Here is a 19083-nt window from a genome sequence, read left to right as displayed (position 1 = left end):
GAGGGAGCTCCGTGTAGTGAGGTCTCGTTCGTTTCACAATCTCCCCGTACAGGCCTACCCATCCAGGATCACCGGGTAACCACGTGGATGCGGCCTGTCGGTTCTCGGCCAGATCGCAGCAAGCTGAAGCTGTTGTCAGGAGTGCGGGTATGCTGCCGTTAGTGATCTCGGCTAAGCTGGCGGGTCCCGGGGGTGCCCCGCATGTGTGATGCCTCTTAGTTTACAGCAGGGCTCAGTCTGTTAGAGGGTGGTTGGCGCGCTGCTCGGCCTGTGTTGCTGCCTGTTTGTGTCGGCGCCTCCGCTCTGCTAACCGCTGCTTTCCAGGACCTGACCGGTAGTAAGCTTTGGGTCAGTGGAGCTTTCCTGAGTACTTTTTGTTGGAGTTTAGCTAATTGATCATCCCTAGTTTTGACAAGGTATACTCAGGACCACGGAGCACTAACAGATTGCAGCCATTCCGTTCAGTGGCTAGGCTCCGCCCCTTTGTTGATTCTTTTTAATTAAAGCCATGCTAATCCATTTAAAAAGCTGCCATTTAGATTACTAAAGGTAAGTATATGATATAGCCGGAAAATCTAGTTAAACATACACTAGGCATTTCACATTTGTAAGGGCTTTTCACAGGTGTTTTCACAAACCTTCATAAAAGAAAGATATGCAGGCCTAATGTATTTGAAAGCTTTTTTTTTTTCTTTAAATTAACCAATAATATTAAGGTGCAATTAATAATTTTATATAATTTGAGTATGAAATTGTCGAGTGGACATGATTCACTGTAGTGAATCTTGTGCGCTGGACATCGCTGTTGGCAAACATTGCACAAAAATTTCACCAGAAATGCTTCTGCAATGCCGCCTCCTGCACACTGGCAGACAGTAGGCCGCTAGCATGGGCTGTCAATCATCCTGATCAGATCGGGATGATTTCAATAAAGGTGGCAGACAGTTTAAGGAGCAGCAACCGCTGCTTCATAAATGGAACTCAATGAGGCCTATTTATCATATGTCTGTCTGACCTGATCCGACAGTGCGGATCAGGTCCGACAGACATCGCTGAATGCGGAGAGCAATACGCTCTCTGTATTCAGCATTGCACCAGCAGCTCACAAGAGCTGCTGGTGCAATGCCGCCCCCTGCAGACTTGCGGCCAATTGGCCGCCAGCAGGGAGGTGTCAATCAACCCAATCGTACTCGATCCGGTTAAATTCCGGCGATTCCTGTCCGCCTCATCAGAGCAGGCGGACAGGGTTATGGAACAGCGATCTTTAGACCGCTGCTTCATAACTGGTGTTTAGGCTCGCCAGAAACACGGGGCATCAAGCTCCGTATGGAGCTTGATAGATAGGCCCAATTGAGTCAAATCCACTGAAAAATCACACTTTATTTATATTGCTCATCCCCTGGATTTTAAAAAGATTTGTTAAAACTTGATCTGGAGTTAAAACCATATTTAATAAGTTTATTAGACATATGTGCTACATTTCAGTGTTAGTTTAATAAAGGTATCCGCCATTACTGTGGAAAAAAGTTCTGCACACCATAATTCAGAATCCGATCCTTAAAGGACTGAATTTAAATAAATATTTTGTTGAAATTAGATTACCACACCCTTAGAAAACGTTTCACCTTATTCTTCATTATCTACTTTGAATCGACCCTTAAAATACAAGGCAAGCCTACATTTTCAGTATAAACAATGTAATGAACGCTCGCCAATGGTGGCCAAATTCCTTGTAAGTGTTATACTACAAATAAGTACATTGCTTCATGCATAACTCATTGTAAAGCATATCTGATAATTATATATATTTTTAATAGGTGCACTTTGTGATTTTGTGAACTTCATGGAGGTTATTATATTGGTAATGGAACAAAGCAGATGCTATTATAGATGTTTAACCAATATAATAAAAAACAGTTTTGGTCTAAATTAGATTTACAGATGTTAACAGAAGATGATTGTAGAATGTTTAATTCTCCATTCACTAGGGAGGAAGTGAAACGTGATTAAACAATGTCTAACAGTAAGACAGCTGGACCTGATGAGTTCCCTACTGAGTTTTATAAAGCAAATATAAGATAAATTATACTTTGCTGCTGCATTTGATAATCTACAGCTAAAATATTGCAATCCTTTTTATTTTATTTCAAGGACAGAATTGTGGGGTCGATCACAATCCTTTAGGAAAATGTAACAAATTATTTTCAACAGCAGCCTGGGTAGCGCTTGCTGATTGATGGCTACATTTAGGCACCTGTCAGCAAGCACTACCTAGGTGCTGAACCAAAAATGGTCTGGCTCCTAATCTTACATTCCTGCTTTTCAAATAAAGATACCAAGAGAACAATGAAAAATTGATAATAGGAGTAAATTCGAAAGTTGCTGCCGTCATTTATCGATGTGCAGCGGGCATATAATTAATTTTGCTGGCCCTGTGGAGCAATAAAGGGATTCTAGAATATGGATCCTTTACTGTTTCTCAAGACTTAGAGGGACTGACTTAAAGCTTTATATTTGGCCATGCATATTTGAGGATTTATCCCTTTGACATTACTTAAATTAATCTGGAAATGGACAAGTAAGGTGGCCCTGTTGGCAGCAAGAACAGTTCTGCTTTTTCAGTGGCTGTATACATGACCTCCATATCTCTCTTGGAGTAAGAGACATTTGTTGCACATAGCTTCAAATGGTTGATATGTTTTTGTTATATGTTTCTTTGTGTGTAAATGGCATCCTCATATACAGTAATCACCTTCCATCAAAGTGTCATGACATTCCTAAATTACCCAAGAGAATAGCCAAAAATAACACTCAGATAATGTTTTCTTAAACATCAGGCTGACATGGGGCTTTGTTATGTATGAGACATTATTTGAGGATGGGTAGCAAGGGTGACTTTCCTCCTACAGGTTTCCACTTTTCTCTTGTACAGTGGAAAGACTGCAAATAACTGGTATCTGATGTGCACAGTTCTACCTTTCTATATGTGGATCTTCATTTATTGACCTGTCCTCTTCATTCAACTTCTGACCTATGTCTCTCCACTCCTATTATCTCTACATCCCACTTCAAAGACTTCTCATGTGCTGCTCCTGTCCCCTGGAACGCTCTACCCCGCTCCATAAGACTGTCTCCAACCTTGTATAGCTTCAGACGCTCCTTGAAATCCACATATTCAGAGATGCTTACTGTCTCTCCTTTGTTTTTCATTCTAACCAAAATAATTCTTGAACTGCTGACACACTGCTGCAACTACAATCCATGTGACAAGCTACCCCAAACCATATGTCTCTGCACCCTCAACCTATAGACTGCAAGTTCTCCGGAGCAGGGCCCTCTTCCTCCTGTACTAGATTTGTTTAGTCTGTTATGTTTTGTATTTTATTACAAATCCTTGTCATTGTATACCCCTATATCTGTACCCAGCGCTAAGGAATTTTGCGGCGCTATACAAATAAATGATAATAATAATAATCCTTCTTTCATTTTTTAATTATGTATATTGAAGAAAAAAATTGAGACTCAAGGCACATTTACATAAGATTATATTTTATGTAATTTAAGTGACAAGTTGGATAATAGTTTAAATGGTAACAAAATCTGAATATATTCACTAACGTGCTCCGCTTATTAGATTTTACTTTTATTTATGAGCATTACCCGTCCCTGGAAACATTTTATTATGCCTTTTTATTATAAATAAAGTTTAAAGGGACAGTCAACACCAGAATTTTTGTTGTTTTAAAAGATAGATAATCCCTTAATTACCAATTCCCCAGTTTTGCATAACCAACACAGTTATAATTATACACGTTTTACCTCTGTAATTACCTTGTATCTAAGCCTCAGCAGACTGCCCTCTTATTTCAGTTCTTTTGACAGACTTGCAGTTTAGCCAATCAGAGCTATCTCCATGGTAAATTCATGTGCATGAGCTCAATGTTATCTATATGAAACACATGAACTAATGCCCTCTAGTGGTGAAAAACTATCAAAATGCATTTAGATTAGAGGCAGCCTTCAAGGTCTAAGAAATTAGCATATGAACCTCCTAGGTTTAGCTTTCAACTAAGAATACCAAGAGAACAAAGCAAAATTGGTGATAAAAGTAAATTGGAAAGTTGTTTAAAATTACATGCTCTATTTGAAACATGAAAGTTTTTTTTGGACTTGACTGTCCCGTTAAGGAAAAAGAAACAAGATACATCATTTGTTACATTGAAGTAAAATCAAATGATTTTTCCTGTCACAAAACATCTAGAAGGATATACTAGTTATGATGCTATTTTCAGCTACCCCCTAAGAGCACGCACTATATATCACTATAGATAACCACATATCTATTTTATATGAATGACCTTGCAGTGTAATTCACATAGTCTGCCCAGAAACCCTTGGGACACATATCAATATTTAATACATACAAAATACAATTTGCAACACTTCTGAAGCCTACTGAAAGACAGTAATTTTTGTAAATACTTTGCAAATTGTGCGCTCTGTATGCTCTGACCAACTGTTGTGATTCCTTTTTATTGTATTGGAGTGTTATGTACAGTGTTTATTTTGTGTATGTGTCAATGTAAAAGGATTTGAATGAGCTTTTTATGTTTTTTTGTTAGACATGAACGTGATGTATGGCTTAAAGGGACACTGAACCCAAATTTTTTCTTTTGTGATTCAGATAGAGCATGACATTTTAAGCAACTTTCTAATTTACTCCTATTATCACATTTTCTTCATTCTTTTGGTATCTTTATTTGAAAAGCAATAATGTAAGTTTAGATGCCGGCCCATTTTTTGTGAACAACCTGGGTTGTTTTTGCTGATTGGTGGATAAATTACCCCCCCACCAATAACAAGTGTTGTCCAGTATCCTGAACCAAAAATTGTCTGGCTCCTTAGCTACCTTTTTTCAAATAAAGATAGCAAGAGAATGAAGAATAATTGATAATAGGAGTAAATTAGAAAGTTGCTTAAAATTGCATGCTCTATTTGAATCACAAAAGAATAAATTTGGGTTCAGTGTCCCTTTAATGCATTACATAAATCAGTAATTTAATGTATGTGTTTGTTGATATACATGTTTGAGATTTTTAGATTGTTAAAATTAAATAACACATTTTGGGCTAGATTATGAGTGGACCAGTAATTTGCTCTCCCGCTTGTGTGTTAAACCCAGTAGATTTTGGCTTTTTGTGCGCGTCGGGTTGTGTGTGTATTACAAGTTGAAAGTAATAAGTTTTCGCTCAATGCCGAACTTTGAATAATGCAATCGCGTTAATGTATTCCCCCATAGACATTGATGGAGCCATAAAGTGGAGGGGGGAAACTAACACCCTTCTGATTGCATTTTTATATGTGCACTAACCCAACATGAAAATATAAATATTTCACATTCCAATGTTCTTCACATAGAAGACAATGTTCTAGTTATTCATAAATAAATATTTCTATATATCTGATGTTTTTTGGTAATATATATAAAATTATATAGATGGTTATAAATAGGTATATATATATATATATATATATATATATATATATATATATATATATAGGAATATGCATTTAAAAATACATAGAACATATTACACTATGTGAAGAACATTAGAATGTGAAATATTTACTGTAAATATGTGGTTAAAATCTTTTTAAAATATGAATATTGCATAAATATGCTCTTACATATTTTTATCTACGTATACATATGTATTTTTATGTATTTATGTGTTTTTATGTGTATATATGTCACTAGTTACATATGTACACATATAAATACATATGTGAACACATATGAACACACACACATTATATATATATATATATATATATACACACACACACACACATACATGTACATATTTAGACACCTGAGACCTCATATCTTTGTGTGCTTATAACTTTTTTTAATGCAATATATTTTTTAAATCATTTTTATTAGATAGTGTTATTATGATTGTAACTGCACCATTTTTGTCTTGCATAACCGTTAACCACAGTTCTGAAGTCACATGTGTTAAAGTCACTTGCGCTCAAGCGAACGCATTTCAACTCGTAATTCCGCACTACTTATGACTCACACAAAGAGCCACAATAAACCCCTTTTCGCTCACATGCAACAGTTAGGGCAACCTTTTGTAACCTAGCCCATTTTGTGCTGTGGCTTCTGCCAGCCCTGTGTTTTGGAATGTTTCTCTTTTTCTTTTCTTTTTTTTTTTTTCTCTAAAGAACACTATGGAAGATGTAGTCTACACTGAAGAGTGCTGGGAGCAGTTTGATTACACTGCTTGGGATATGTATTTGCTGGGTTTATCGAGCACTGGATAACATTACAGTATTAAGGGCCTGTATGTTAATTGATCCCTATTGACTTCTGCCTGTTGGACATAGTTACTATATCACAGGGTACTTTGCTAAGCGTACCCTGTTGACGTAGTAGCTACGTTCAACCTTTTGCAGAGCTAGAGGCAGTAGGCATCTGCCTTCATATGCCAAGGGAATGCTGATTGTGCTCCCATTTCCATCACTGTTTGCATCTGCTTGCTACACTATGGAAAGGGGTGAGGGAGGGGGTTCTCCATAGAGTCGGTTGGGGGGAAGGGTGAGGGGGAATCACTACACTATAGAAAAGTATTTTTTTAATAAATAATAAAAATAAGAACCCTACAAACTGATACAAAGCTGCCAGTACCTAAGATGGTGGCACCTAGTGAGAGGGGGGAGGGATCAGGGAGGTAGGTGAGGAGGGTTCCCTACACTACAGAAAAAAAAAGAAAAAAAACTTTCCCTAAACTGAATATTGGCAGACTGTCTCCAGTACCTAAGATGGTGGTGACCAGTGGGGGGGGGGGGGGGGTGACAGAGGCAAGAGAGCTGTTTGAGAGGGATCAAAGTTTGGGAGGGTAATCTCTACACTACATCTAAAATTAACCTTACAAGCTACCTGATCAGCCCCTTCACTACCGGGAATTTCAGAAGTGTGGTGCGCAGCTGCAATTAGCAGCCTTCTAATTCCCCAAAACAATGGCAAAGCCATGCATGTCTGCTGTTTTGGAACAAAGGGGAACCCAGAGAAGCTTTTACAACCATTAGTCTTATGTCTGCAGTAGTTGTTATTTTTAAAATCTGATCGTATTTAATTGTGAAATATACCAAAATTGGCCTATATCAACACCTTAGGTTGTCTACTAACATATATATATATATATATATATATATATATATATATATATACTTATATATATATACTGTTGTTAGGTAAATAAAAAAAAGTTCTATTTCTGTTTAAATGGAATGAAAGCAAAAATGTAAAAAATTATCTGGTATTTTGGGTAAATTTTTCTCTATAATTCCCAGTCCTTAATGGGTTATTATTGTGTAAAGATGTAATAGGGGACAATTATTATGTTGGCATTTTTGGTATAGTGGGCATGTGTGTTTGTTGGGTTATAGATTTTGCAAATTTTATTAGCGTAAAAGTGCATACTATTACTTTTTAAAATGACATTGACTGAGCAAGTAGTGTTTGCATGTGTTTGGTGATGTTGCTTCCTAATGTCATTCACTATGGGGGGGTTAATGTCAGTGTTTTCTGCCCATGTGCAAAAACCAAGTTAAGTTTTAATAACTTTTTGGTTTACTTGATAATAAGAATAAGAGTGTTGCTTGGGGGTCATTTTAGCTGTGGAATTTGATAAGTGAAAAATGTCCCTGTAAATGTGTTGATAGATATGGTGATAAGGAAAATAGGACTAGCACATGTTAAGTATAGGACCATTTTTCAAGTGCTGCCTATCAATAATGGAAATTGTGATTGTGTTAACATGGAAAATAGCTCATCTGCAGCTGTTACCATGCAGATTGTCAGTAAACGATAGATTGTGATCTTTCCCTCAATATATAGGTAGAGTCCCACTTGAGTGCGGCAATTGGTAATTAAAAGGTTGTGCAGCTGCCAATCCTGATTGGCTCAGTTGCGGCTTCCTGCTCAGAAGCTCCAATGCTTGGAGCTCTCAGGCTTGACATAACCTATGTATTTAACCTGTCATGTGAAACAAAAATCACCAGCGCTCTAGGAGGGACACTGGTACAAGACGTCCAACACAAATAGGTAATGAATATATATACTTCTGTGCAGTTGGTGTGATAAGTCACAAATATCAGTGAGAATGCTAATAATCACAACAACAGTAGGTATTGATGTACCCAAATGTGTAAGAGTGCAGCAAGAAGTGGAAATTATCAGTGTACCCCTGACACTGTAATGAATAGCAATAAAAGAGAACAAAAAATCTTGATACTTCTGCGCAGCTTCAAACAGTTTAAAACATTTAAGTCCAATATAATAAAGGATGTGAATATAGTCTTTGACAATAAGTCCTTATGAAAAATATATAAATGGTATATGTTCTGAATTCAAATGCAATATATACAGCCTTGTGTATGGTAGTCCTGGGTCTGGAACTTCCTAAATCTTGTGCTTGGACAACTCTTGGCAATATGGTAGTTTTTTGTCCCGGGGTCTTTCCCAGATATCTCAAAGGCAGGAGTCGAAAGAAGAAAACAAAGCAGACATAGCATAATCCAGTAAAACAAGATCATAAATTTATTTACAATAAAACAATAGGAATCGCACTCACATGGAATAACCTCAATCAGGTATGAGGTAAGTGTAGGCACATATAATAAAAGGAGTACACAGGTGGGTGATGCTTTCGAGGTATAGATTAAGAAGAAATACTTCTAATAGTACATAGAGAGCAATCTTATAATCTTATGCTGCCCCTGTATCTACATAAAGATGGTCGGTCAGGGGGAGAGTGTCATTAAAGACTGTCTTACTAGCTCCTTATCGTAAAAGGAGGGCCCAGTGCAAAGATAGACACTGTTGTATGCTGACCCAATATGGCTATAAATGAACCTGGAAGCTGGAAGAGCTCTCGACCGTCTGCAGCAGGTCGGAGTAAAATCCCAGTGGAGAGAGTTCTGCCAGGTAGTAGCGGATCACGCTCCGCTCCAAAGTTAGTCCTGGGGTCAGGAGCTGTAAGAGACGCCGGTACACACTGAAGATCCAAGTGGGGAAACAGTACTGCCACACCTGGAGACGGTCGAGAGCTCTTCCAGCTTCCAGGTTCATTTATAGCCACATTGGGTCAGCATTCAACAGTGTCTATCTTTGCACTGGGCCCTCCTTTTATGATAAGGAGCTAGTAAGACAGTCTTTAATGACACTCTCCCCCTGACCGACCATCTTTATGTAGATACAGGGGCAGCATAAGATTATAAGATTGCTATCTATGTACTATTAGAAGTATTTCTATACCTAACATATACCATTTATATATTTTTCATAAGGATTTATTGTCAAAGACTATATTCACATCCTTTATTATATTGGATTTAAATGTTTTAAACTGTTTGAAGCTGCGCAGAAGTATCAAGATTTTTTGTTCTCTCTTATTGCTATTTATCCTGTCATCAATGTAAAAATTACATGTGTAGCAAATTAGATCATGCAATTTTTACATAATTGTCCCTTTAATGAATCGTGTCAGTGTCCCTTTAAAATGTCATATCTAGCTTTTAAAATATAGTGCATTTTGTAATGTATGGGAACTATGAAATAAACGTACCTCCCACTCTGCTTGCCTTTTAAATTTAATTAAATAATGTGTATTATTTGATTCTTAATTTTATGTTTTAATTTTCATTTGTTGAAGTTCTTAATATTTTAGATATATTGTTGAGTAGTAATCCACTACAATAGTGACAGCAATCATTTTTGATGTTGGGGAATGCTTTATGATAGATAAGGCAGTCCAATTAGAATATTACAATAGCAAGGAACACTTGTCTAGATATTGTAAGTGCATTACTTGAAAGAAAAATCAGTATGAAAGCAACATTGTTTATGGCTGAATTGCAAAGTCACAACAGTGAGCATATTTTCAAGTGAGTTTTGTACTGTGTTTGAAAGTGCTGCATGATTTTTTACAATACGAATAAGTTCTAGATGAAAGACACATTTCCCCTTAAAGCTAAGGCAAATAACTGGGAGGGGGTGTGAGACTTTGCATAGGCTTTTACGTGATGTAACTAGAGTTCATCGAAAAATGTGACTAATACTGATCTTTGTGTTTTGTTGCTTTGCAGTCAAGTGACCATAATGTTGATGGACAAACCTTATGAATTACATTCTTCAGAAGGCATGCCAAGGATTATTAAGACTGGTAAGATCATCTTTTATATTGATATTTATTTTAGTGTTCAAGCCTTCATCATATTGACTTCTGAGGTGCCAAAGAGAGCTGCAACGCATTGCTTATTATATTGTGCAATGTATTATTTTTTTTAATTCAGAATATGTTTCACCCCTTAATGACAGCTGACTTACCTAGTGTTTTGGCTGGTGTTTTAGGTTGAAGAAGTTATAAAGCATGGCACTCCCAAACGGCGGCGAGTAGCCCAATGCCTCCTAAAGTGAGGAATGCTTCTTTCTGTGAGACAGGGCCAAAAACCCCTTAAGAATACAGTCGCTAGGGGGTTTAATAGTGTTCTGCCATATACATTATAGAGATTTTTAAAGTTTAATGTCACTTTAAAGAGTACTTAAATAGATGAAGGCACAGCAGCGTGATTAAACGCAAAAACGGGATATTCAAATTGCAGGGGGATGTGGAGTGACACTAATATTCCAGCGATTAGTCATCTGTGCAATATAATTCCCACATGTGCCCTTTTTCAAGCGTGCCGCTTTATTGCATATGAGCAAAAATATTATTACTCAGTATACTCAATAAAGTTGCATGTAATACTCAATAAAGTTGCATGTAATACTCAATAAAGTTGCATGTAATACTTAATAAAGTTACATGTAGATAGTGATGTTTCGGGGCTCACAAGCACTCTTCATTAGGCTGGCTGGTTAATTAGGATTGTAAGCACTACAATTATGCTTTTATTTAGTTGTAATATAATAAATATGCATGCAGTTATATAGAGTGATTCAAGTAATAAGGGTTTTGTTTTGTTTTCAGGAATGTCACAATATTACAATCATTGTGACTAAAAACTATAGCAAATATATAAGAAACAGATACCATTTAGACAAATGCTTTCTCTTGGTATGGCCACTTCCCTGTGTTTTGATAGCTCCACCCAGAGAACTGCAGTGTTCATTGACTTCTTTAATTACAAAGAAGGTTAGAGATGGCTTCTGAAATATTATACTCCATAACCAGATGAATGACCTCTTCATTGTATATATGTAGTTATTTTACATGCTTGTTTTATTTTATTACATATTTGTTTAATTTTACATTTTAACAAAGTATCTCATTTGAAATAATCCACAAATCACCATTAATGTTTTCTATGCTGAACTATTTCACACCTCTTTGCTGAAACCAGTTTCAGTCTGTTGTACCCGCAGTATGTAAAAATGTTCTGCTATTTTGAGTCATTTTTCTTTTTTTGACAGAATAAGCAGTTTTAGCAGATTCCTTTAGTAGAAATACCCAGCACTGGCAAAAAGGTGCCATATGGGATACATTTTCTTTAGCACACCTTGTAGAAAGCAGCATGGGGTCATTATTTCCTAAAACATAAAGAAGCTACCAGTTCTCAACAATCTTTCAGATGAGGGGGGGGGGGGTCTTATGATATACAGCAAGACCCTGCTTAGATCTGTCTATGCATTCTGTAAAATGCAGTGCTACTGGGAGCTGCCTGGGGATTGGTGGCTATGCCCATATGCCTCTTGTCGTTGACTCACCAGATGTGTTCAGTTAGGTCCCAGTAGTGCATTGCCATTCTGAACTGATTTTAACTATGTGTTTAACTCATTTACAGGGGTTAAACACATAATTATATACAAACAATATTGTAATAATAAAATGCTCTTATACATTATAGAGAATTTTATTTCTGCACTTGTATGTCTCTCAAGTGTTTACATGTTTTATGTACTATGATGTCTCCCATTATGATATTGTTATCCTATTTAATTGCTAATTAGACATTTTAATTATAATCTTTTGGTTAAAACAAGTGAATAATGACAACAGCCATTGTAAGTAATGTGTAATTAGTATAATATCTTTAAACGTATATTAGACACATATGCTTTGAATTACTATTGCTCTTATAGTTTGCTCAGAATTCGTTCTTGGGATTTTGGCAGCAGATGTGAGAGTGCCCTACTTTTTTTCAACAATTTCTTGTTTCAACTTTTTTTTTTTCTTTGATTTTCTATAGATTTAACATGCTGTGTCTTCCTCTGTTGCCGTCTTTGTTGTGGTAATTGCTGTGCGTTTTATCCTATTTTTTAAAACGCTTTGTTGTGATAATCTTGCCATTATGTTCTGCTGACTTTTCTTGAAGTCAGACAGGAACGTATGAGCTTTAAATGAATTTGCTGAAGCTGAGGCCATTTTGAAGGTGCTATAGTAACAGAAGACATAAAGAGGGAACCTGGAGTGGGTCAGAAAGTCCAACCAAAGGCTTGTTTGTCCCACTAGAAAGAGGAAGGGGGGGCAGGATTTAAAAGGACAGTAAACGCCTTGTATTTACAACAGTTTTTTTGCTGCCTTGACATAAATACTAGGATATTGTGACAATTTTTTAATTCATTAACACCTCGTTAGCTGAAACTTTTTTCAATTGCCAAACTTTACCCACCACTTACCTTATGTGGAAGAGCCAATCAGGATGTGTTACTGGAGTTGACACAGCTGAGGCCAGTTAAGGGTATGGGAAGCCTGCAGTGTGCAATTTCAATCCCTAGAATAATATTAATAATAAAAAAAAAAATCTTCATTTTCAAAGTTAAATTATAATAAAGGGGTAGAATACAGATTTTAGGTATGTGTAAAACACACACCAAAGCAGCGCAATGATCTGGAAATAACAGATAGAATACTCTATATTAAAAATAAATAGCAATATCTGACAATTATATATATATATAGTTGTGCAAGATTATAAAGCAACAACACAAAGTCCAAAGAATTGTTTTAGGTATAAGGACAGTCCTCGATATTTATTCCAAAAATATATTGATAAATGAAATGAAGCAAAGGATCCAGCAGCTCCTCTGGAACAGGTGATTCCACAGACCTTGGTTGCAAACACGTTTTTCTCTAAAAATAGAGAAGAGAAGAGCGCAGACTCAAATGCAGAGTAACATCAATTTAATAATACACACGACAAATGGCCACTTACAAAATAAAAATATAAAATCAGCATATATATGAAATAAAACCATAGACTTATCGTCTCATGCCAGCATTCATCTGTGTTGATGAGATGTCAGAGTAAGCTTGTCCCTTTGTATCCTCTTTAGTATTGCCGGATTCAGGTATGTCAGAGTGGGTCCTTGAGGAGTTACCTCCAAACAAAGTTCATAAAGCCACAATCATAAAGCCAATTGTGGACCAAAGTTCTGAATCGATATTACAAGAGGTGACAAGTGAAATGGCAAGCTAAGTGTGCGTTATAGCTAAAAATACAAACCGTTCCTCGGCTCTTTTAACCTCCAAGCTCGTAGCTGCAGACTTAGAGCTGGGGCGGCTTCACAGGAACGATTAGCTCAAAGGGTGGGCGGGCAGTGGGCGGTTCTCTACGCGTTTCGTCACGTCTCGGCGTGACTTTCTCAAGAGTGCTGTGTGAGGGGGGCGGGGAGGCTCTTATGAAGAGGAGTGTGACTGCACACACCCTCTTTTTTGACCAATCATATACGGTAAAACACGAAAATATTTGATAATAGAAAACTGCATAGTGTTATAACGAACAAGAATTGATTGATATACAATATCATAATAATACATTCATAATACATTATCATATCGACTATTATATAAAACAAATATATACATGGTACCAAACGATAAAAACATGACAAATTTTAAGTTCATACTAAAGTACTAAAAATAACTGAACAATCAGGTACTAAAAAGCTATATAAATATATATATAAAACAAAATAACTTACGCATCCACACATAATAAATGCATCTAATATATATATATGTATATCAAAGATAAAAACACACAATTGATATTAAAAAATAGTGTATGAATTTATAAAAAAGCCTGCAAGTCAATTTCTATATTAAGTCCATTAGGCTCCAAACAATTGAGACTTTTAATCCAATATGTTTCCTGTTGTCTGAGTTTTAAAAGCCTATTGGTATCCCATGCATTAGGTTTTATCCACTCTATAATTTTAACTGAGAGATCTTGGGGATTTTGATTATGGTGGGTTTTGAAATGGCGAGACACACTATGATTATCAAAGCCAGATATGATATTGTTTACATGTTCTCTAATTCTATATTTTATTTTCCTTTTCGTGCGTCCTACATAGATATGGCCACATTTGCAGACTAATTGATAAACCACATATGTGGTGTGACATGTGTATCTGTCTTTGCAAGCATAATGTTTACTGTTGTTGTAGTTGGAAAAATTGGTGCTGTCTTGGTCTATTAAGGGGCATAAGACACAATCCATCTTTTTGCATGGATATAGACCATTTTTCCCCCCACACCATTTGTTAAGAGAAATGGAATGTTTTTTATTATTTCTTAATTTAGTGGGAGCAATATAGTTTTTGATGTCTTTACTTTTCTTAAAAATAACCTGTGGTTTATCTTCCAAAATGTGATTGAGAACGGGGTCTAGTTTTAATACATTCCAATGTTTTCTCAAAATATTCTTTATTTTGAAATGCTGATTATTGTATTGTGTTACAAATTTAGGTTGATTACTTTTAATTGTATTTTTGTATTTGGGTACACTGGTCTTATTCAAAAGAGAATTCCTATCCATCATATCTACTTTCGCTTTACTTTCCTTAAGAAGGTCCATACTGTAACCCTTTTCTCTGAATTTATCTATTAGAATGTCTGATTCTTTATGATAATCTTCTGAAGTAGTGCAATTGCGTCTTATTCTTTGGAATTGACCCAAAGGGATATTGTTTTTCCACTGTCTCAAATGGCTACTTTTAATGTTTAGTAGACTATTTCTCTCAGTAGGTTTCCGGTAGTTTCTAACGGCTACTTTTTTAGTGGATGCATCGTGATAGAGAATAAGATCCAGAAAAGAAAGAGAGACAGGTGATTGTTCCAATGTGAAATTGAGATTATATGTGTTGGTATTTATATAATTTAAAAAATCATCTATCCTATTTTGAGGACCTTGCCAGATGATGATAATATCATCTATGTACCGATGATATTTGGCAATGTCATCTTTAAATGGATTATTATTCCAAATAAGATGATCCTCAAAATGAGATACATATAAATTGGCATAGGATGGGGCGAAGGTTGTCCCCATCGCTGTGCCTTGATGTTGACGATAGTAGATGCCCTCAAATAAAAAATAATTATGATTTAAAATAAATGATATTCCTTCCAATAAAAATTCTATCTGTTTTTCTGCAAATTTATTCTTTCCCAACACATCTTTGATCGCTGCCAATCCTTTAGTATGGGGTATGCTTGTATAAAGGGAGGATATATCACACGTGATCCATATGTAATTATCGGCCCAAAGGGTGTCTTCATATTTATTTATCACGTCAATGGTGTCTCTGAGATAGGCTCTGGTGGATTTGACTATGGGTTGTAAATAGTTATCAATAAATTTGGATAGATTATCACACAGAGAGCCTATCCCAGAGACTATAGGTCTACCAGGGGGATTCAGTGAATCCTTATGGATTTTTGGCAGATGGTAAAAGCATGCAATTTTAGGTGCAACTTCATATAAATAATTATATTCATTGGTGTTTAAAATTCCCTCTAATTTAGCCAAGGATAAGAATTCAAACAATTCTTTTTTGTATTTTTCCGTTGGGTTAAAGGTTAACTTCTGATAAGTTTTAGAATCAGAGAGTAGGGTGTTAGCCTCTTTTAGGTAGTCGCACCTATTTTGTACGACAATGCCTCCCCCTTTGTCCGCCGCCCTAAAGACGACGTCTGTGCATTTACTAAGATTATTTAAGGCCGCTCTTTCTGCCTTTGTTAAATTGTCTCTTATATTTGAAACATATGGTACTGATTTGTGTGAAAGCGATTCTAAATCTTTACAAACTAGTTTGTTGAATATTTTGATATACTCAGATTGTGTGTGTTGGGGATAAAAAATCGATTTTCTTTTCAAATCACAGTGTTTTATGGGAAAATCTTCATCATCTTCATACATAGAGAAGTCTGCCCAGTCTGAGTTATCACTTGAAATATCATTACTTTGGATATTAATATTATTATCTAAGCTCATTATGGTATCCAATATCTGTAAATCATTCTGGTCTAATGTAGATCCAGATGAATATGCATCAGTATCTATTTGTTTGTAAAAATACCTTTTTAATGTGAGATTCCTAATGAATCTCTGAACATCTATATATAAATCAAACTGGTTAGGACTATTTGAGGGTGCAAAATTCATGCCTTTAGCTAGCAGATTCAATTCAGACTCATCGAACTTTTTATCAGATAAATTGAATATCATTTTAGCCCCTTGTTCTAGTTCCATACTTCTTTGTTTCTTTTTTCTCTGTTTGTGTCCCCCTCTGCTCCCTCTATATTTTCCTCTTCGTATGGTCTCTTTGGGTTTCTCTGATTTAGGGGTGGAGGGATAGATAATAATGGTACTATCTCTCCCCCTCCCTCCTGTTGTCTCCAGGGAGGAACCCCTAAAAAAGATGGATTATTTGTAGATGGGGGATGATTAAAGTTCTGTTGAACTTTATTGTGGTTATTACTATAATGTGGACGATTATGGAAAGTGTTTCTAGGGGAAGGATTACTTTTATAGTGGGGACTATTCCATCTAGGTTTGGCCCCTTGTTTATGCCAATGAGGGGATTGTAGCTGTGTATCTAATGCAATGTACCTGTTTTCTGACTGAAAGTTTTGGTAGGAATTGTTTGTTGAGCCAGTCCTCATGTGTTGTTTTTCTTTATAAGTATTTCTCTCTTGTGGGTAACTGTTATAATTGTGACCTTGTATGTGGTTTCTATCACTGTTATTAGTTCCATTCACTGTTTTATTATAAACTGGACCTATGTTTTTATTCTTATTAGTATAATGTACTGGAGGTTTGATACCTGTAAGATCAGAATTGGGGGTAGGCTCATCCCCTGGGGCTTGTCTTTTGTTTGGGCCCTGATAAGTTCCTATATTCTTTTTGTATGAATACACCTTATCAGTCCTGAAGTCTTCTAGATCCCTTTGTAATTTTTTGGCCTTAGATGTCTCTAATTCCTTTGAAAAAGTGTCAACTCTATTTTGGATATTGGTGTTCATGTCTTGCCATTTCTGTATGTGTTCATACGGTTTAATTTTAATTACTAAATTGTCTATATCAATTTTTAGTTTTTCAAGCTTAGATTCCCTATATTTAATAAGGAGTTTGATAAGTGCTATAGAACAGTTGTGTAAAATCTGTTCCCACTCCGTCTGGTACTCAACTTCGTCTAAATTAAATGCCGGGAACTTGAAAATTCTGAGGCCTCTGGGTATTACATTGTGTAGGATGTAATTGTCTAACAAGACTAAGTCTTGCCACTCCTTGGCATCTTTTAATAAAACTTTTTCTAATTCTCTGAAGATATGTATAGGGTCTTCAGTAGTTACAATTGTATCAGAACTAGTAAGTAAATTATGTGCACGTTGGCGTTTGGATCTATTTTCACTGATGCCAAAGGTAGTGAATGAAGGGGCAGTAGTTTCCATTGTGCAGCACAATAATAAACAGTGACTGCTATATCTAGCAATTAAATATAATGTAAGTTTACAGATAATGCAGCTACTTGATTAGGATGAGATAAAAATAGAATACAGATTTTAGGTATGTGTAAAACACACACCAAAGCAGCGCAATGATCTGGAAATAACAGATAGAATACTCTATATTAAAAATAAATAGCAATATCTGACAATTATATATATATATAGTTGTGCAAGATTATAAAGCAACAACACAAAGTCCAAAGAATTGTTTTAGGTATAAGGACAGTCCTCGATATTTATTCCAAAAATATATTGATAAATGAAATGAAGCAAAGGATCCAGCAGCTCCTCTGGAACAGGTGATTCCACAGACCTTGGTTGCAAACACGTTTTTCTCTAAAAATAGAGAAGAGAAGAGCGCAGACTCAAATGCAGAGTAACATCAATTTAATAATACACACGACAAATGGCCACTTACAAAATAAAAATATAAAATCAGCATATATATGAAATAAAACCATAGACTTATCGTCTCATGCCAGCATTCATCTGTGTTGATGAGATGTCAGAGTAAGCTTGTCCCTTTGTATCCTCTTTAGTATTGCCGGATTCAGGTATGTCAGAGTGGGTCCTTGAGGAGTTACCTCCAAACAAAGTTCATAAAGCCACAATCATAAAGCCAATTGTGGACCAAAGTTCTGAATCGATATTACAAGAGGTGACAAGTGAAATGGCAAGCTAAGTGTGCGTTATAGCTAAAAATACAAACCGTTCCTCGGCTCTTTTAACCTCCAAGCTCGTAGCTGCAGACTTAGAGCTGGGGCGGCCTCACAGGAACGATTAGCTCAAAGGGTGGGCGGGCAGTGGGCGGTTCTCTACGCGTTTCGTCACGTCTCGGCGTGACTTTCTCAAGAGTGCTGTGTGAGGGGGGCGGGGAGGCTCTTATGAAGAGGAGTGTGACTGCACACACCCTCTTTTTTGACCAATCATATACGGTAAAACACGAAAATATTTGATAATAGAAAACTGCATAGTGTTATAACGAACAAGAATTGATTGATATACAATATCATAATAATACATTCATAATACATTATCATATCGACTATTATATAAAACAAATATATACATGGTACCAAACGATAAAAACATGACAAATTTTAAGTTCATACTAAAGTACTAAAAATAACTGAACAATCAGGTACTAAAAAGCTATATAAATATATATATAAAACAAAATAACTTACGCATCCACACATAATAAATGCATCTAATATATATATATGTATATCAAAGATAAAAACACACAATTGATATTAAAAAATAGTGTATGAAT

The 19083-nt window shown here is 36.0% G+C and overlaps 1 protein-coding gene across 5 annotated transcripts in view; it reads left to right on the top strand.

Annotated features, from left to right (window-relative positions):
• Positions 1–19083, top strand: part of ATXN1 (ataxin 1) — a 759530-nt gene that overhangs the window by 282858 nt on the left and 457589 nt on the right. For all 5 annotated transcript variants that reach the window (XM_053714766.1, XM_053714770.1, XM_053714767.1 and 2 more), the window contains one exon: positions 10156–10232. The gene's annotated coding sequence lies outside the window, so the exon portion shown is untranslated. The remainder of the gene's footprint in view (positions 1–10155; positions 10233–19083) is intronic.

Source organism: Bombina bombina, chromosome 5 (assembly GCF_027579735.1).
Source record: "Bombina bombina isolate aBomBom1 chromosome 5, aBomBom1.pri, whole genome shotgun sequence".
Classification (NCBI taxonomy): domain Eukaryota; kingdom Metazoa; phylum Chordata; class Amphibia; order Anura; family Bombinatoridae; genus Bombina; species Bombina bombina.
Note: the sequence above shows the minus strand (reverse complement) of the source record. Positions and strands in the feature narration are given on the sequence as shown.